This window comes from Miscanthus floridulus, chromosome 11 (genome assembly GCF_019320115.1).
Source record: "Miscanthus floridulus cultivar M001 chromosome 11, ASM1932011v1, whole genome shotgun sequence".
In the NCBI taxonomy this organism is placed as follows: Eukaryota; Viridiplantae; Streptophyta; class Magnoliopsida; order Poales; family Poaceae; genus Miscanthus; species Miscanthus floridulus.
In genome coordinates this window covers 11,711,848-11,733,264 of record NC_089590.1, presented here as the reverse complement: position 1 = coordinate 11,733,264, position 21,417 = coordinate 11,711,848, and the positions used below count along the sequence as shown (strand labels likewise).

General features: G+C 45.5%; 1 pseudogene; it reads left to right on the top strand.

Moving 5' to 3' along the window:
- Nucleotides 1-10,597: 10,597 nt before the first annotated feature.
- Nucleotides 10,598-16,502, top strand: LOC136494333 (LEAF RUST 10 DISEASE-RESISTANCE LOCUS RECEPTOR-LIKE PROTEIN KINASE-like 2.4; annotated as a pseudogene).
- The last annotated feature ends 4,915 nt before the right edge of the window (nt 16,503-21,417 follow it).

The window sequence follows — 21,417 nt, the reverse complement described above, 5'->3', positions numbered from 1 at the left end:
CACAAGATGTTGATGCTCCACAACCTCCTCCTCAAGTGGTCAATAGAAGAAATACACCTCTCCTACAAGATCATCCACAAGATCTCATCATAGGGAGTCCAACAAAGGGGGTGATGACTTGATCTCAAAAACTTACTTCATTTATTGCTCATCACTCTTTTGTCTCTTGCTATGAGCCTACCAAGGTAGAAGAAGCTCTAAAAGATCCAGGATTGGATCAATGCCATGCATGAAGAGTTGAACAACTTCACTCGCAATGAAGTTTGGAATCTTGAAGAGCGACCAAAAGGTGCAAGAGTGATTGGAACAAAAGTGGGTGTTCCGCAACAAGCAAGATGATCAAGGTGTTGTTGTGAGGAACAAGGCAAGACTAGTGGCAAAGGGTTCTCTCAAGTTGAAGGTTTAGATTTTGGAGAAACCTTTGCACCGGTTGCAAGATTAGAAGCCATCCGTATCCTTCTTGCATATGCATCACATCATGAAATGAAACTATATCAAATGGATGTGAAAAGTGCATTCTTAAATGGCTTTATTAATGAACTAGTCTATGTTGATCAACCTCCCGGGTTTGAAGACCCTAGATATCCTAATCATGTTTATAGGTTGTCCAAGGCACTATATGGGCTTAAGCAAGCCCCAAGAGCTTGGTATGAGCACCTTTGGGATTTCCTTATTGAGAAGGGCTTCACCATTGGGAAGGTCGACACCACACTATTCACCAAGAAGCTTGATGGGCATATCTTCATTTGTCAAGTATATGTTGATGATATCATCTTTGGATCATCAAATGAAGACTCATGCAAAGAATTTGGTGAATTGATGTCTAAGGAGTTCGAGATGTCAATGATTGGTGAGCTTACATTCTTTCTTGGTTTTCAAGTCAAGCAAATGAAAGAAGGCATCTTCATCTCTCAAGAGAAGTACACAAAAGATCTTCTCAAGAGATTCAAGATGGATGAATGTAAGCCAATCAAGACCCCAATGCCTACCAATGGACATCTCGACCTAGATGAGGGAGGTAACTCGGTTGATCAAACTCTCTACCGTTCTATGATTGGTAGCTTGTTATATTTAACCGCATCTAGGCCCGACATCATGTTTAGTGTGTGTATGTGTGCTAGGTTTCAAGCTAGTCCTAAGGAAACACATTTAATTGCCGTAAAAAGAATCCTTAGGTATCTTAAGCACACGCCAAGCATTGGCCTTTGGTATCCCAAAGGAGCTTTATTTGAATTAATTGGCTATTCCGATTCGGATTACGCCTGGATGCAAAGTTGATAGAAAGAGCACATCCGGAGGGTGCCATTTGCTTGGTAGATCACTTGTGTCTTGGTCCTCCAAGAAACAAAATAGTGTGGCTTTGTCCACCGCCGAAGCGGAATACATTGCCGCGGGTGCTTGTTGTGCACAAATATTATACATGAAACAAACTTTACTAGACTATGGAGTAGTTCTAGAGAAAGTACCTCTTTTGTGCGACAATGAAAGTGCGGTAAAGCTTGCAAATAATCCGGTTCAACACTCTCGCACCAAGCATATAGATATCCTGCCATCACTTTCTAAGAGATCATGTAGCTAAAAATGATATATCACTAGAAGGTGTAAGATCCGAAGATCAATTAGCGGATATCTTCACTAAACCGCTAGATGAGGCTACATTTTGTAGATTGCGGAACGAGCTCAATGTACTTGATTTTAGTAACTTCACTAAAAATTGAGCTTGTGTTGTCCCTTGCATTCATTGTAATATACAACATGTTTAATTTAGTGGCAATGCATATAGGGCTTGTCTAACATGGTTAAGATAACCGCCAAAAAGCGTGTGAAGAAGCTTAACCTTGGATCAAACTTGACAAGCAACTAGATTTACTTACAAGTATTACATATGCATGAATGTTGTTTTTGTCGTTTTGTTCCATTTGCCCTCTTGTTGCCTATTTTCTTAAAAAGAATTATAGCCTAAGGCAAAATATTTTGAAAAATATGAGGGTTTGAGAGAGGTCACTCACATCAGTCCCAATTGGTGTTTATTTGGATCTTATTCAAGTTGGGACTTGATTGGGAACAGGCAGCGCGAAGGAAGGATGAAGGTTTGCTGGAAAAGGTGCACCGGACGCTGCTGTCCAGCGTCCGGTCAGTTCATAGGAGGTGAACTGCTACTGAAGGAGTGACCAGACGCTGCGTCTATGCGTCCGGTCAGGAAGGGTTCAGCGTCCGGTCGATCGAAGGATGATCAAGTTGTACTAACCGGACCCTGCCTGCGTCCGATCATGGACCACCGGATGCGTTCGGTCCTGATTCCAGAGGATTTGGACCTCTCTGGAATCGACCGGACGCTGGGTGGTAGCGTTCGGTCGCTACCACCGGAGCGTCCGGTCAGTGGATCTCGTGCAACTTCAGAACTCTTTTCCCCATTTCCTTTTCTGTCACGGTTTGGGGGATTATTTATCCGAACCTTTGGTTCTTCTTCCTTGACCTAACCAGCGCCGCGGTGACCTAGCCCAAGCCGCCGCCCTGCCTCGCCGAGCCTGCCACCTCCTGCGCCTCCTCCGCTCGACAGCCGCCACGCGCCGCAGTCCCGCGCCTGCCCAGCCGCGCGCCTCCGTGCCCCTGCCCCGCGCCACCACCGGCCCGTCGCAGCCACGCGCCGCCGTCTCGCAAGCCACCGCGCTCAGCTCCCTCGCCTGCCGTGCCTCTGCAGCGCCGCCGTGCTCTAGCCTCCTCGCGCCCCAGCTCGCCGCTCCGCCGTTGCCAGGCTGCCGGTCCTCACGACAAAGTGCTCTTGCCCTACCCTCCCATTGATTGGTAAGGCAAGTCTTGTGTTTCACTCTTGATCTCCTATTGTGACCTAGATCAAATTCTAAACGCACTAATTCCCCATTGCATTCAGGGCATTTGACCTAACCCTAGCCCGGTTCGAGGATCCCCCGCGTGATATCTTATCTCTTCTCGGGTCACTGATCGTCAGGTAGAAAGCCACTCGATTCAAGTTCGCATCTAAAATTGCTTTCTCTATTAGGATTTCGCATCTATTAGATATATGGTATTTATTTGTATATCCATCTATTCTGTCGTGCAGCGAGTCGGTTCTGTTGTGTTTCAGTCTAGGCAGTTAGCAGTCAACTCGGAGCCAAGCTCGCGAGTAAGGATCGAGGCCAAGCCTCGAAAGCGGCAGTTTGACAGTTGATCTTCATCAGCGACAGTTCACCATCTTGTCAGTTTAGATGGCTCGCACCAAGAATGTTGGTGGTGGCCCAGGTGATGATGATCGGAGGCCCCCGCCTCGCCAGCCAGCCGGATCTAAAGGCAAGTCAACCAAGCAGGTAACATCCAAGAAGCGGAAGTACCCCGACGCAGAGACAGCGAGAGCAGCAGCTGTTGCAGAGGCCGTAGAGCGTGCCGAGAGAGGTGGTACCCGCAGCGGAGTTGTCATTGCAGATCAGCCAGTTTCACCCGCAGTCAGAGCTGCGATTGAGGATGTTGAGCGTCGTCACGGTAGTCCAGCTAGGACTGCCACGCTTGCAGGACGACTGGGTTGCCATTGAGGAGGGTCCGTCAGCACAGCAGCAGCCCCCACCAGCAGAGCCTCAGCCAGCCCAGGAGACTCAGGAGAGTCAGGAGACCGAGCCGGCATCTCAGCTCGCCGCTCGAGTCGTACCAGTGCTGCAGTTCCACCGAGGCCAGTTACACAGCGCAGGGGTTCACGCCCTCCGCCCAGACCACAGGGTCCGCCTCCAGTGGTTCACCTCGACTTGAGGGCCGCTACAGCCAGGCAGGTTCAGCAGCTGCAGTTTGTTGAGTTTGAGGTTTGGTTTCCTTCGAGGAGGGATGAGAGAGCAGCTGAGGGGTTCTACACGCCACTACAGGAGGATTTCTACAATGCATATCTTAACAGTGGGGCAGTGTTCAGATCACAGAGGGTCTGTCAGATAGAGTCCATTGTGGCAGCAGCCGGAGAGAGCATTCGGCAATACTTGTCATATTTACCAGGACTGACAGATTTGATTGGACGGATGGGCATATATGTACCTTTTTGGGTCCGTCAGTTTTATGCCTCGCTCTACATCGATCCTCATCACAGATTCATTCACTTTGCTTTCAACGGCAAAGACTATAGAGTGACTAGTGGCAGAGCCAGGGAGATACTGAGACTACAGGAGCAGCCTGTAAAGATGCATGAGGTTTGCTATGGACATCAGGAGCCTCCCAGGCGTCCTCATGGAGGGCAGGTGCCCCCTACAGATTTAGTGCGGCATTGCTTCAAGGAGCCTTTTGGTGAGGGGTCGAGCAGGAACCCCAGTGACTTGACTCCTACAGCGAGGATACTAGAGGCCATCATCAGGAGGACACTGCTTCCCAGGTTGGGATACAGGGAGGGCCTTGACTCGCTTACAGCTCTGGCTTCTCAATGCTATCATGCAGATGACAGTGTTTGACATCTGGGACCTCCTTCTTTCAGAGATGGAGGATACTATAGCTGAGGGATTCAAGGGTCGCAGGCAGCTTCCCTATGCTCACTGGATCACGTTCCTCATCCGCAGAGTTGTGATTGATAAGCCCCCTGGCATGATGGATGAGTATACAGGTGCCACTACAGAGTTCCCAGCTTACAACCTGTCACAGAGGATCAGACACGCCACTCCTCAGGCACCCAGACAGCCTAGCCGTCGTCCCGACGTGCCAGAGTCCGCAGCTCAGCAGGATGAGATCATCAGAGGGATTGCAGCCACTGAGGAGGAGGAGCTAGAGGCACAGCAGGAGGTGAGCGAGTATAGTGACAGCTCCGACGACGACTACCAGCCTATACCTCAGATGCCTCCACGCAGACACGATGCAGAGGCTGGTAGCTCCAGTTCTGCTCCACCTGCTCCACAGACAGACCCCGCTCTCATTGCTATTCTTGAGCGGATGCAGCAGGATCAGACACGATAGGCACAGGAGACAGCTACCAACTTCGCACAGTTTCAGGCTCGTCAGGACGAGTTTCAGCGGCAGCAGCAGCTTCTTCAGCACCAGCAGTTACTTATGCAGCAGCAGCTCATGGGATTCATGCAGCATATAGTGACAGCCATTGGGATTCCACTGCCACAGACTTCGCCCCAGCTTGCACAGCCTCCTACCACTTCGACGACTCTAGCAGTACAGCCCATCGGGCTTCAGAGTCAGGGACAGCCTCCAGCTCAGTTTCCTTCACCTCCTATACAGGTGTCCCAGTGGTTAGCCTCACCTGGTGTAGCCCCGCAGTTCACTCCTTATCACACGGGTTTCTCACCAGAGCAGACTTCCTCACTATTCGTGCCTGAGTCGTCAGTCTCCAAGGAGTCTTGGAGCATCATTCAACGAGTTGACCGGCATGCCTACTCCGCCTCACATGCATACTGCCGGTCCGTCTACAGCAGCTCCAGCTATCATGACTACTCAGAGGCTCCCCTCGTCTGTCGCCTCGTCAGATCCTACGACAGACATACTTGCAGCTTCACAGGCAGCACCAGCCCCAGCTCAGACCCAGACCGCTTCAGCGACACTTCCTGCTTCAGAGGGTCAGTCAGTTCAGAGCTCAGGGTCAGATGATGATGGCGCCCAGTTCCATCTTGCTCCACGTACTTTCAGCGCCCGACTCGTCCGCTGCAGCCCCGCCGTCCGACCCTTAGGTTTTGGTGTTTGACGCCAAAGGGGGAGAGGGTTTGAGTATGTAGACTTAGGGGGAGCGAGTTTTAGGGGGAGCTAGTTATCTAGTATTAGCGTATTATATACATTTGGAGTTTTATTTGTGTGATACACTATTACTTATGCATTCGTGTGTTTACTTTCATGCATACTATTATATATATATGTGATAGTGCTATCTACGTGATTGTGATATTTGACATGTGTGACTTCTACTTTGCTTTATCTATATGTCATATCACTTGTGTAATGCTCATTTGCTTTTGCTTCCGCGTTTATACTTCGAAGCAAATGAGCTTTGTTATTTGTACTCATGCTTAATTCATATCCTTTGAGTACATTGTGTTGGCTTGGGTCATATAAGCGTGACTAACTCTTTTGTTCTTATTGACAAAAGCTTATATGAACCAAGCCCGTCAAAAACCTCACTCCATAACATACTCGAGGTGGTATTGTCATCAATCACCAAAAAGGGGGAGATTGAAAGCATCTAGGCCCCTAGTTGGATTTCGGTGATTAATGTCAATACAAGATTACTATGACTAACGTGTGTTTTGCAGAAGCAATTAAGTTAGGTCATGGTAATGGAGATCGATTGGGCAATCGAGGTTGTCATGCCCCTACGATGGAAATCGTTTCGGTTTTCAAAGGATGGACGACAAGGTTAAGGATAACTAGTTCTAAGTGTCAATTGGAGTTGGAGAGACACTTAGAGTAGTTTAGGACTTTGTTTTTCCTTTGGCCGTACTATGAAGGGGGGTATGAACGGGTAGCTTGACCTAGTTGAGTCTAGTGAGTTAGGTGTGGTGCACACTTGTTAAAACTAGCTCTAGGTAGCTCCTATGAATGCCTTAGATCTTTTGGAGCAAACTTCATTCACATATGTTCGGAAGTTGGAAGTGAATGGAGGGTCAAACACTGACCGGACGCTGGCTCCGGTGCGACCGGACGCTGGCCGCAGGGTCCGGTCAGTTCATTTGACCAAGGGGATCAAGTCTGGTGTGACCGGACGCTGGGAGGTCATGTAACCGGACGCTGAGGGCCAGCGTCCGGTCGACTCCAGTAAGGGTCCAGACTTGGGAAAGAGTGACCGGACGCGTCCGGTCAGTGTGACCGAACCCTGAGTATCCAGCGTCCGGTCGTTTACAGTAAGCATCCAAGAGCGACCGGACGCGTCCGGTCGGTACTGACCGGACCCTGACAGCGTCCGGTCATCACTTGAAAACTGTTCGCGGGTTGAACTGACCGGAGCGTCCGGTCATAGCGATCGGAGCGTCCGGTCGTCCCGCAGAAGCTCATAACGGTTCGTTTTTCAGGCTGGCTTATAAATAGAAGCTCCACTCGTGAGTGGAGTATCTTTTGCTCATTCCAACAGCTGAGAAACACGTTTGTGAGTGCCAAGAAGAGCAAGGTCCTAGTGAGGTGTTTGTGATTTGAGAATCCAAGAGAGTAGCCTCACTAGCAAATCAAGAGTAGCAAAGTGTGCATCCATCTTCTCATTAGGCTTCGCGTGGTCAAGTGAGAGTTCGTGCTTGTTACTCTTGGTGATCGCCATCACCTAGATGGCTTGGTGGTGATTGGGAGTTTGGTGTTCACCCGACGGAGCTTGTGGGTGACCCAACTCAAGTTGTGAGCGGCTTTGGGTGATTCGCCGCGACGGAGTGTCGAAGAATCAACCCGTAGAGAGCACTTGATCCTTGCGCGGATCAAGGGGGAGCTACACCCTTGCGCGGGTGCTCCAACGAGGACTAGTGGGGAGTGGCGACTCTCTGATACCTCGGCAAAACATCGCCGCGTTCCTTTCTCTCTCTATTTACTTTGAAGCATTTACTTTGAGCATTTACTTTGAGCAATTCAATACTTGTTTTTACATCCATAGAATTGATTTGCTAGAGTAAGTTTGGAACTTAGCTTGCGAGGTTGTTGTGCATTAGTTTGATATAAACACTTTTCTAGGCACAAGGGGTTAATTGGGCTATCCGTAGGATTTGATTATTGCAAGAGAATTTAGAATTAGCCCAATTCACCCCCCCCTCTTGGGCATCTTGATCCTTTCACCGCCTTATATGTTGTGCTCCCCCACCATCGCTACATGATGTGGGACTAAACCCCAACAATCTTCCCTCGAGATTTTTTTATCGGGTTTAGCTTTTCTGACCATAGGCTCATGATATCAATTGTTGGAACCGGTGGTGACTACCGAGTTCACGGTCTTGGAGCTGGCTTACAGCCGGCCCGGCTCGTTACCACGAGCCTGCGCTCCTATAGGTTCCAGGTCCACCGGAGCTACAACATATAAGGCCTTTGAGCCTTACTCAACCCAAAAGACTACCTTATATGTGAGGGTTCTCCCGCCTTATATGTTGTACTCTTCCACCATCGCTACACCTAGACTCCAACATTACTAGCATTGGAGATACACCTGATTATTCCGGCGACATTTAAACCTTAGCACCGCTTGATTCAAAAAGAAAACCTTAGCACCGGAACATCATTGCATTCAATTTTGCCACATCTGACATCAAATCATTATTGTACGTCTTTGTTCAGTCATGATGTATATAGTACCACTATCGGGCATCAAGTGTTTCACAACTGCGCCTGGTATGATTGACCTCACCAAGAAAGGTTAGTCTGCAAGCAATTACAATAAAAAAAAATCAATAATATGAGGCCTTGGTTAGTTGGAGGAATTTGGATTTGGGCTACTGTAGCACGTTCGTTTTTATTTGATAAATAGTGTTCAAACATGGACTAATTAGGCTCAAAACGTTCGTCTCGCAATTTCCCACCAAACTGTGCAATTAGTTTTTCTTTTCGTCTACATTTAATGCTCCATGCACAGGCCGCAAACATTCGATGTAACAGGTACTGTAGCAACTTTTTAGAAGTTAGGGTGGAACTAAACAAGGCCTGAAATTGCTCACAAGTTGGAATTTTCACAAAACTATTTTATGATAGATAATTTAAGTAAAATAAAAGGAGTCCATGGAGGTGGTGGCTAGTTACATGAAAGCGTTTTCCAAGGGTTGTGGAAAACTAGGGGAAACCCACAAATTGGGCTTGGGCAAGAACGCAAACATATGGCCAGATATGGTCCAAATTGTTACATAGCACATTGTTTTGATGACAAGGTTTCATGATAAATCATAATCTATGAATAGAACCAAAACAAATAAATCATCCATAGCTTTCCAATGCAATAAAGAACATCGATCTGGATTGGAATCCATATAAAGAAGTTATGTTATTGAAGTGTGGTCTTATCATCTCCTGAACCAAAGCCAAACTCTGGCTCTTGTTGGCGGTCCTTAACTCAACTAATCCGACCGCCAAAATAGAATGTAATAACAACTTCCATGTCTAACACCATAGCTATAGGGCTTAATCTAATGAGTTCCACATGTTTTGCAAGGAATATAAATTAATGATTTGGTGTGCAAATACCATTCATGGTAGAGGAGCAGCAACAACCCATATAAATCCAGGGATCAGTGATACATAAAAACAGGGGCTTATCCAGATACCTCAACATGATACCAAGAAAGGGACAAAGGTGACTTTGGACATGGTACAAGACTTGATCAAATCATATATTTTACTCCACCATGTCTAAGAGGTCATTGAGACGAATGAATTGGACTTTTGGTTTACCCAATTTTGGAGTTTGGATGCGCAAAAGTCATGCCTTTCAATAAACTGCAACATGGGATGGACTTAGGAGGGGATTGGCCGACCCAAACCCTATGGCAAATTGCTCTGAAATTTGGCATAAAGATTCCTTACTCGTCATAATGCCCAAATAAAGTATGTTGACCAACCTAGTCAAGACATGACTCGTGTGACCACCACAGACCCCAATAACCGTAAACCAACCTCTGGAGAAAATGACATATGTTGATCAAGGCAGTAGAACAAAGGGCCCCCAACCCTCCCCTAAGTCGGTCGACCTAGCCTCACCACCAACCAACGTGCCGCTTTTCCTACAAGTATCCCTGCTACAAGCACTGCCATTTGAAGGATATAAATTGTGAGCATCCCACTTCACATTAAAGAAACAGAGAGGAGATACCATCGTCCAAGGCAAAGCCCTATCACCATACCGCTTAGAAAATAGGATGAGAGGAGAGGTGAGAGTCACGGAGGAGCCGAAACTATCGACTTATCTTTCACCTTGTAGCTTGGCGGATATAGCTCTACTTTGAGTGACATGGATGGGTACTCTTGCGTCTATGCTTTTGATTGATTTAGTTCAGTTCTTACTTTAGTAGCCTGTTCGGCTAGAGCGGCTGGCTGGCTGGTGTTGGCCAGCCCTCTCATGCGTGCACTGTTCAAGTCAATATTTTTTCTTTCACACAAATCAGCCAGCAGTACTTTCTTACGAACCAGCAACGAACAAGCCAACAGTTCCGAACAGGCTGTAGGTTACTTACATGTTCTCCCCACACATCGAGTGCTCTAATCTGGACGGCTTATATATACAACAATACTATCTCCGTTGAAAAAAAGGGTTTATACAAGGACAAAAAAAGGGGCCCCTCGCCGACAGAATATGAACTTGTGTATCTGTCTTTACACTTGCAATTTCTCATTCATATACCCCACCCCACAATGTGGATACGGTGAGAAAGACGAGCAGCGACAGGGATCCATGACCATTACCAAGACCATGCAAGGTTGACGTTGACGCATTAATAAATCGATTTGTATTGACTCAGATCCTTTGGTATTTTATTTTCCTCACAAACTTGTATGTGTCTCACTGACACCTTGACAGACCCACATTTTGTGTAATGTGTATTTACTGTCCAAAATTATTAACAAGGGAAAGATGATTAGCAGGACATACGTACCATGACATGGCTAGCAAGGTGCCCACAAATAAAGAAAGACGCACCACATTGCACGGCCAACTGGTCCTCCTGCACAAGTCAGGCACTCACTCGACCATCATACAAGTCAGGCACTCACTCGACCATCATACACCACCTGCCATGGCCGTGAACTCCCTCCTCCTGGTGGTCCTCGTCGTCGCCATCCGCAGCGCCACCCTGGCGTTCGGGCAGACGGTGAAAGTCTGGTCTTCGTGCTCGCCGGCGAACTACACCCCTGGGGACGCCTACGACGCGAACCTCCGCGGCATGCTCAAGGACCTGGTCACCGTCACAGCCTCCTACGGTGGCAACGGCAACAGCACGCTCGGCGACGACGACGGCCCGGCGGACCAGTCCTCCTACGGGCTCGCCATCTGCTACGCCGACGCCCCACCGGAGGTGTGCCGGCTCTGCCTCGCCATGGCGGCCGGGAACGTGACGCTGGCGTGCCCGCGCGCCGTGGCCGCCGACATGATGTACAACAACTGCCTGCTCCGGTACGCGAACGGGAGCTTTCCCGCGAGCCCGGACATGGTGAAGAGGTTCTCCTTCTACAACAACCTGACGCGAGCCGGCGACGCCGCCGTCAGCGCCGCCGCGCTGGCGCGGCTCATGGACCGGCTCGCCCCCGCGGCCGCCGCGTCGCTGCGGTCCTTCGCGTTCGGACGCACCAACATGAGCGCCGAGCAGAGCCTGTACGGGTTCGTACAGTGCGTGGCGTACCTGTCGCCGGACGACTGCCGCCGCTGTCTCCAGCGCATCGCCGCGACGTTGCCCATGTACGTAATTTTAGGTTAGTTTGTGCGATCCAGAGCGCAGTGGCGGCAGCCGGCATGACCCGCCATTTTCGATCTATGCAGATGGACGAGAGGAGGGCGCGCCTACTCGCTGACATGCTACACGCGGTTCGAGGTGGTGCCGTTCTACACACCGCCCAACACGCAGACCATCGTCGTGGCGCCGGCGCCAACGCCAGAGCCGTCGTCGCCGGACGCACCAGCGGCGGCGAAGTCCCGAGGTGAGTTGACCACCACAAGTTCAGTCCAGTTAAGTCTCTCGTGTTGTCGTTATTAATACGATGATGACGGGACCGGATATATAGGTGGAAGCGCGTGTAGGGTATCGAGTGGCTGTTGGGTACCGCTTCAAAAGCAACTTCATGAGCACATTTTTTTTTATAACGAGAATTAACTCTGCTTTTAGCAAAGCAATCGGTAACAAAATACGCTTGGGTTACCAGCCACATTACAACTCCACGCTAGTAGAAACTAGCCAAAGAACTGCTCCAGATAAGCCATATATAGGACTCCGAGCGCTATCAAAAACTAATCTCAAACACATCAGTAGCCACAGTCGCCGTGGGCCTAAAGTTCTTCATCCATCCCAGAATCAACTTCCGACACGCTCCTTATCCTTTTTCTTCAACAACACGCTCCACCTCTGCATCAACGACATTGCAATATACATCACATCAGTGAGAGCTTTAAGAAAAGACTTTTCTATAGCCATCTTATTTCTTGTAGTCCACGACGCCCATGCAAACCCTGCAAAAAAGAAGATGATCAATCTACTCGGCGTAGGCCCCTTGAGAGTTCCTCCAGAGAAGAAGGACATGAGTCCAAATTGAAGACATTCATGAGAAGACTCTAAACAAGTTTGGCCAGATGGCATTTAAACAGAAGGTGGTTAATGGATTCTACACTATCACACAAGCAGCAGCCCATGTTTCCTTTCCACCCTCTCTTTACCAAATTCCCAGCCACCTGGAGTTTGTTATGAAGCATCTGCCAAAGGAAGTTCATGAGCAGATTTTCAGCTTCAACAACCAAACGGCTGTCTGGCGTGCCACTTCACGGCCCGGATTTCCCGCTGAGCGGGCTGCCTGTGGGAGGGAGAGCTGGAACATACCAGCTTCTCTAGAGCTTTCATGGGTCCACGCACTGAGGATACCTTCTTGGGCCACGCGCTACCGGTGCCCATGGACACAAAGCATAGGCCGCGCGAAGTTCAGTGCAGCCAGCATTGGGAAGACGAGTGCCGCGCGGCCGCCGGTGTTGGGGAGGATGTGCTGCCCGCGGCCACCGGTGTTGGGGAGGAGGAGCGCGCGCGGCCACCACCCACCGATGTTGGTGCGTGGTCTCGTGTGGATTGGGCGGCGGCGAGGAGAGATGCGAGGACCGAGGAGAGATGCGATAGAGAGATTCGGGAGGGGAGAGAGGAATAAAGGGGTGAGTTGAATGACATGTGGGTCCAATGAGAAGCTATTTTATCAAATGACACCCTTTCAATTGAAGTTGAAGTCAAATAAACCTGCTCACATAAATAAAGCCAACAGAAGCTGATTTACTAAGGAAGCTAAGCTGTGCCAAATAAGACCTAAAAGCTACATTGAAGAGGATATTGAGGCCCACTGATCATTTATGTTGCAACAACCGCCTAAAAAGGAATATAATGAAAATCTATATTTATACTTTTTAACTATCGTTCTCACATTGAGAGGACAAATTTACTCAATTTTAATAAAATAGACACAAGAGATTACTAATATTTATAGTGCATAATAAATATTATTAGATTAATTGTTACAATATTTTAATAATACACTTATTTAAAAATATAAATATTACTAATATTTTCTATAAATCTAATTAAACTTAAGAAACCTTGACTAGCCTGAAAATCTAGACGACACTTAAAAAGGGACAGGGAGTACCTAATAATACTCTCTATTCTAAATTGTACAATCATTTTTGGCTTGCTATATATATAGATATACACTCTGAAAAGCCCCTGTGTCTTTTCTAACATGTACGTAGGTAGTAACATATGATCCGTGGACATCAAATCTTTTTTTTCTCTCAGAAAACGTAGGACATGGACATCAAATCTATCAGTGGGCTCTATTTGGCTATCGCTATTTTTTAGAATGACACAGTACAACGTAGACACCAATAACATGCACACACACTTATCCCCTATGAACACACGTACGTAAATCCTACTCTGAAGATCACTTCCGAAGGACTGAGCTCGCAGATTTTGAGATTCACGAAGTCACCACAGGCGCCTAGCTGTCGACGGGGACGTCGCCTACCGCTGAAAGCATAGCGCCAGATCTTGAGATTCACGAAGTCACCACAGGCGTCTAGCTGTCGACTGGGACGTCACGTACCACTGAAAGTATAGTGCCGTTAAATCTTGAAAAAACCTAAAAATGCGAGCATCAGTGCCAAGTCGAGGACTTGAACCCGGGATGGATAGGTTCACCACAAGAAAACCAACCAACTAATCTATGATCAGTTGACGGCTATCACTATTTTTGTTTAACTTTCTGTACATATATTTCATTTTACAGATGGAAAGGCTCGAAAATTTCCCTCAAGGATGACGCTGGCGGGTATTTATTTATAATCTTCTGATGACTTATTAGCATAATATAAAACACCATGTACAATTATATTTTTCATATTCTTGATGGGAGTAAACGTAATAAATATTAAAATATAAATATAAAAATATTTTTACCATATTGGATAGTAGTAGTTACCATACTTTTAATGGATGATGTTTCATATTCATTGTCAATAAGTGGACATTCTTTGAATTTGAAGGATTTTCATTGGCATTCATTCTAGGACCATTATTGAGCAGGTTCGCTGGTTGGTTTCTGGGCTAATAAGCCCGGTTGGTGCTGATTTGTTGTGAGAGGAAAACACTGTTTACTGGTTGATAAGCCCTGACTGAAACCAACAAGCGAACAGACTGATTATTGCAGTGACATCATTTGCTTTCATTTTGAATGCGAAATATTTTGCAGTCAGTGGCAAAATTTCAATGTGTTCAATACTAATTCATTATTCAATAAACATAATGAGTATTGGTTTCATGATAAGTTTATCTAATTTTTACAAAGCTTTATGCTATATAGTGCGAGTTTGGTTGCACGCCGCATGCCAAAAGTTCGGCAACTTTGGCCGTTGCTCGGTAGCCGTGTAAACTTTGGTCGCCACAGCTGTCGTTTTGCTTCCCTGGCTTGTCGTTTTGTCTATGGCAAAGGTGTGGCGTGTGGCGGCCATTCTTCCCGCCACACAGTTGTGGTGTCACCGAACCTACGGCGTGGCCAGCCGTGGCGTGTAACCAAACACGCTCATAATCTTCAGTCGATTTTGAAATGTATAATGTTATGTTTCTTATATCATTCACACATTTTCTTTTTACCAGTTTCAACTGTTGGAGCCATTCTCTTGATCATGGTCTGTGTCATTTTTGTCTTCAAGATCCGTAGGAGGGGAAAATTTCAACAAACCATTGGAGTTAACTCGACTGCTAAACAAAATATTGAGGAGCTTCTAGAAGATTATGGCTCCTTGGCTCCAAAGAGATATAAATATTCACAGTTGAAGGAAATAACAAGATACTTTAGTGAAAAACTTGGAGAAGGTGGCTATGGCATGGTTTATAAAGGTACATTACCATGTGGCATGCTTGTTGCAGTGAAGTTCCTCCATGACTTCACAAGAAATGGAGAAGATTTTGTCAATGAAGTTTTCAGCATCAGAAGGACATCTCATGTTAATATTGTTAATCTGCTTGGTTTTTGCTTGGAGGGATCCAAGCGAGCTCTTATTTATGAGTATATGCCTAATGGATCACTGGACAAATTTATTTATGATGATAATTCAAAAACAATTATGGGATGGGACAAGCTCTATGAAATAGCAATTGGTATTGCGAGAGGTTTGGAGTATTTGCACCGTGGCTGTAATACACGCATCATACACTTTGACATTAAACCACATAATATCCTTCTCGCTGATGATTTTATCCCGAAAATTGCTGATTTTGGTTTGGCCAAGTTATGCAACCCAAAGGAGAGTTACCTATCAATGGCAGGCATGCGAGGGACAATTGGGTTCATCGCGCCTGAAGTTTTCGCAAGGAGATTTGGAGTAGTTTCTACTAAATCAGATGTCTACAGCTACGGAATGATGCTTCTTGAGATGGTTGGAGGAAGAAAGAACCTGAAAGAAAGCGTTAACAATTCCAGTGAGATGTATTTTCCAGACTTTATCTATAGTCATTTGGCTGAAGTGGGAAGCCTGCATTCAGTTTGATATGTCAGGTGAAACAGAAGAGATGGCAAGGAAAATGGCCTCGATTGGCTTATGGTGTATACAAGTGTCTCCTATGTCCCGTCCAACAATGAGCAAGGTTTTAGAGATGTTCGAGAAAAGCGGGGATCAACTTGAGATACCACCAAGGCAACACTTTTATTCAGCTATACAGTATGTTTTTCTGCAACTTCATACCTGTAGATAGTTAACGAAAATTTATTTAACTTAATCCGTTCCTGTTTTCTTTGGAACAACAATAGTCCATTAGTTTTGTACATTACTGCATCGATTGCATTGATTCCGGCAACGCCAGCCTGCCTAAAGAGATGCAATGTGTATCATGTATTTACATGCGATTCCATACCATCTACAGGCAACACCAGACAGCCTAAAGAGATACAATATATATTTTCCTAGATCTGTAGAGAAATTTGAATGCTAAATTGCATTCTTTCTGTATATATTGCGTATTTAGAGGGAGTAATGTACAATGTCTGATTTAGTTTATTAACAAAAGGATAGTAGTACATTTGTTCTCATATTATTATTTGTACTAATTTGCTAGTAAATGACATGTAGGGAGAATTCATCTAAGGAGTCTGCTCCGACACTGTAAAACAGAGGAAGCTATGCGTACCTGATTCAAGCAAAGATCACGACTACATTTAATTTAGAAGTGCTTCCTTGTGTTGACCTATATATATCTGTGAAATGAACTCATATATATCATCTAGCTTTATGGCTACAGGAACATGTGTGGAAACAAGAGTTATTTATTCAAAATACGTAAATATGAAAAATGTCATATTTAGGGAAGGGACTTACTTTGAATTGTAGCCCTCCATGGTTCGTGGTAAAATAAAAGGACTCCAATTGTATCCTGGTAACCTGTGGTAAATTAAGAACTGCGCTATTGTGCTTTCTAGCTAGGTGGTACCACAAGAGCTTCAAGATGGGTCTCAGTGTCGACAAGATATTGCCGATAGTCTACCGAGGGGTATATCCACAATGGTAGATTATGTGCTGAGGGTGCGCGTGATCAAGAACCGGATGGGAACACAAGCATAAGAACACAAGATTTAGACAGGTTTAGACCGTCAGCTTGACGTAATCCCCTAGTCCTGTGTTCTGGTGGATTGTATTGTTTATATGTGGAATAATGAGGTGATGAGGTGAGTTTCGAGGGGTCCCCTACCCGCCTTATATAGTCTGGGGTGTGATTACAGGTCGGTTAGATCTAAATCTAGTCGGTTATATGATAGAGATTACATGGAATACGATATCTAGCATATCCGATTAGATCTATATTTAGCCTGTTCGCTTGATCATTTCTGCGGCTTATAAGCCGACTGATGCTGTTTTGTTGTGAGAGAAAAGCATTGTATCATGGCTGATAAGCATGGCTGATACGATCAAGCGAACAGGGCGATTAATCTTCAAGATTCCTTCCTGAAGCCTTCCGGTGCACGCCGAACAGTGTCTTGCACCGCGCGTCTTGAACTTGTGGGCTGGACCGTCCTTTGATGGTGTGGCCCGTGTCTTACGCCATGGGTACCCAGGGTTATACCCCCACAGCTAGTCCCCGAGCACCTTGTATCTGCTGAGCAACGCCATCTTAATCAAGTCCGAGTAGTTTAATGTGAAGCCGACCAATTTAACTGGTGGTCCGACCAGTTTAACTAGTAATCCGACCAGTGAAAATGGATGCTGACCAGTTTAACTGATTAGTAGGCCTTGGACTTACCCAAGTAAGGCTTACTAGAAGGATGTAAGGAGCTCAAAATTAAATTTTAAAAATTCTTCATCTTAGATGAAGTGTACACACTTAGATGCCGTTGGGGACATCAGATGAATATCACCCATGACTTAGGCATCTGAGAAAAGCGGAGGCAGATGATATAAAGGAACTTTGAACTCACCCGTTGTCCTTCCTACTTAGCTTGTCTACTCTTTTATCTTACCATGGAGTTTCCCTGTGTATGTCATTATACAAAAACCCTATCTTTATCACTTATCCCAACATTAGTCTAGTCGGTATACTAGTTAGTAGATACATGGTGGTTATTTATCAACTTCTTTAACCATTGCTTCCCCGAGGATAAATACGATACCCTAAATACTCCTGGGTGAAAGCTACAACGATATCCGTGCGCTTGTGGATTTCTCTGTTTGCGTTAACAAATACCAACAAGCTTTCAGGTGCCGTTGTCGGGGAAGCAATTGGCATAAAATATTTTGATATTTACCTTGATATCTATTAACCTAGTTTATCACTAGCTTTTGTGGGATTATCCTTGTCTCGTTGAATGTGGAATAAACAGGGCAGCACTAGCCATTCGACCTTCCGGCACATTTCCACAAGTGAAAAAAAGAGAATCATCACGAGCCCAAGGTGCCCAATCATTCATGAACAATCAACACTTCCACCCTGCAAGAAAGGTATATACATACTAATCATGTGTAGATGAAGAGAGGTTGTGGTCAAGAGAAAACAAGACCATCATAAGTGACAGGACAACTACATTGCATCACTCACAATTCAATAATAAATTATAGGTGATGAATCGAACAAGGTATAAGAACCAACCCAAAAATATCTTTTCTATTTTTATTTCCTTTTCACCACTTCATGTTTGCTTAATTTATCACATATCTAGTGCTTTCTTTGGGTGGCTCCTAGACTTTGAGCTGTATTCGGGCGCTATGCCAGTCATGGCCCATGTCCGATATCATTGCCTGATTTAGAGTCAAATCTTTGTTAGGAGGGTACTTCCCAAAGTCAAGTGATTTTGTCCGATTCCTTTTAGGAGCATGAGATTTTGTTTTTGAGAGCTCGATCCTTTTTAGGTGGTTTTTTAGCGGTATGCGGTCCTTTTTTCTTTTTTTTTACCGAAGTCCGATCATTTGGGATTTGGTTCTATGGAGGTGGACGATTCCCTTAGAGGCTTATTAAGTGTAGAGATAGAGATACCAACTTTTATAACGGTATAGCAACGAGTACTTACAACTTTTACGAAAGTACGGGACCCTGTCCTCTTAGGTCTCGCATCCTGCCCTAAGCGCTGCCGCCGCCCCTGCCGTCCACCACCGCTGGTCCCCCTCCCTTCCCCTTCGGCATCTCGCTGAAGGCCGGAGGGAGTGGTGGTCCATCGTTTTTAATAAGTTTTTTTTAGTAGATCGAGTTCTTAGGGTTAGGGTCTCTCTATGCCAAATTTCTTTGGTATTGAAGATTTTTCTCTTCCTCCTCTTTTCCGACGACGACGAGAGGGCAGGGTGGAACCGTTTTCTCCATGGCGGCTCTGTTGAAGATGAGGACGACAACTACGGCATCAGCAACTTCACCGACACGACGATATGAAGACTTTTCTTTCCGGACGGCGACATCAAGGCGGAGATGATATCGCCGCCATGGAATAATTTTCTCCGATCTCTTCTCCGTTTTATTGGTTAGATCTGGCCACGATGAAGGACTAGGGAGAATAAGTTTCAAATCAGTTTTCCTCATTCTTCGGTGAGCATGAAACAAGAAAGAAGTTTCTCAACTCCGCCTGCAGTGATGTCGGTCGTCATTCGTTAGGCATCTGTTCTCAGGTCTATTGCCGAGTGTTTGCCAATGCAGTCATCCATATGAAGCGACAAATAGGTTTGGTTTTAAGATCTGAAGCTATTCATAGCATGGGTACAATCTAGATGAAAATCAGTTTCTAGATGTATGTAATGTATTTCAGAGTGCTTGTAACGTGTTGATGTACCCGGTTATTATCTAATTTATAATTCACAAAAAAACTTTTATAACAGTATATATACATGACCCCATGTGTGTCTCCCCTGTATTGCCATTGCCTCATACTTAGGGATGAAAATGGATCGGATACGGACGGATATCACTGATATTACATTTGTTTTCATATTTCTGTCCGGATTCGGATTTGAATACGGATAGTGTCAACTATGTCGGATAGAATACGATTGAATATCGACATCATAAATATGCGATTTGAGTATTCGGATACGGATACGGTATCGGATGTTGGATATCCGGACTCGGATACGGACATATCTCAACCCCTCTAAACGGATTCAATTTTGAATACGGTCGGAAAATATCCGTACCGTTTTCATCCCTACCCATACTCCCTTAGTCCTGTGGTAAATTAATTCCTAGATTTATCAGGAGTAATTTTTTTTAGTTTGACCAAATTTACATAAAATAGAGTCTAAGATTTATGACACTAAATTAGTATATTTAGATACATCATTAACTATATTTTTATGATGTGCTCATTTGATATCACAAATATTTGTACTTCTTTCTATAAATTTGATCAAATCATCATCGTCATCGTCATCACATCACACTATAAAAAAAAGAGTTCTTTGTAATCGATGTAAGATGTAAGGCTCCAACACCCATACGTGACAAATTATCTTGTTCGAGGACTCTGACACTAGTTTTTTCTATTAGATGTAAGATATAAGACTGCAACACTCATAGGAGCAAAATTATGACTCCAACACCCACACGAGCCAAATTAACACTCCAACACCCATATGAGCAAAATTATCTTGTCTGAGGACTCTGACACCTATACGACCCAAAAAAAACTGTCACCCATACAAACCAAAAATACTAATGCGAAACGTGTTTGAACTCGATGCTAAAAGTATTAATGTGTAACATGTTTGGATTCGATAGTTGCTTAGCAGGAGTATATGCGTGGCCCCATCATTGTGTTTGAACCCATCTATAAAGATATTCTATTTTTGTATTTAAAGAAATTGGTTATGATATATATGAACTGACATACCGAGAATTCGATTAATATTCCCATTAGATTTGAAATACTTTTCATAAACAAGTGCGTGTTGCATGTGCATATTTGCTAGCATAAAAAGTTTGACTTAAGATAACTCTAGGAATTGAATTATTAGCAAATAAAAATTGATTAATAGTGTATGCAAATACTAGAAAAACTATTTTACCAAAGAGTAAATTGTGTCGGAGGCAGCAATGCCAAGCGTGCTCGAGACAGGGTGGCAGCAATGGCAACTCGTGACTGTTTACGGTGGCCTCAGCCATGCGAGAGTGTGCTCGAGAGAGGAAAAGGTGCCCGGGCTGGTGGGGGTGCTGGTAAGGGACGGCGGCGGCTAGAGAGGCGGGTACACGACGGTGGCTGTGGCAATGGCGGGGCACTTTCCCCGCCGCCCATGGTGGCGCCCGCGTTCTCTGCGGTAGAGAGCGAGGAAGTGAGGGAGATGGAGTGCTTGAGGACCCCCGAGGGCATGCAGAAGGAGGAAGCGGCGAGGAAGCAACGCGGCATGGCCCTGGCGCGGCGTGGCGTGGCCAGTGGCCATGTGCCTGCATGGAAGCCATTGTTTCGCCATATTCCAAAGAGATTCCCATCGGATTACTAAGAAAGTATCTTTGCTACTGTTCATTCTCCAACTTTGATTAAGAGACCACTGTAATTAGCATCATGGATTAGGAGATAAACAGCACCAAAGTTTGCAGTGTCAGTGAAAAATAGGGTTCATGAACTAGGGTTAGGAATTTCAGTTTTGGCTCTGTTTAACTGAAATTTTTAAGGTTCAAACTTGAGCCAACCTATACCAAACTTTGCAGCGCTTTTAATCTTACTTTGAACTACAACACTTGCTTTGGAACCAAACTTTGTTCTCAAACTAAAAGAGGAGAATGCGGCACGCCAAATCGCAGTGTTGATTAACTGACATCACTTGGTTTCTCTGACCCAACATGAAAT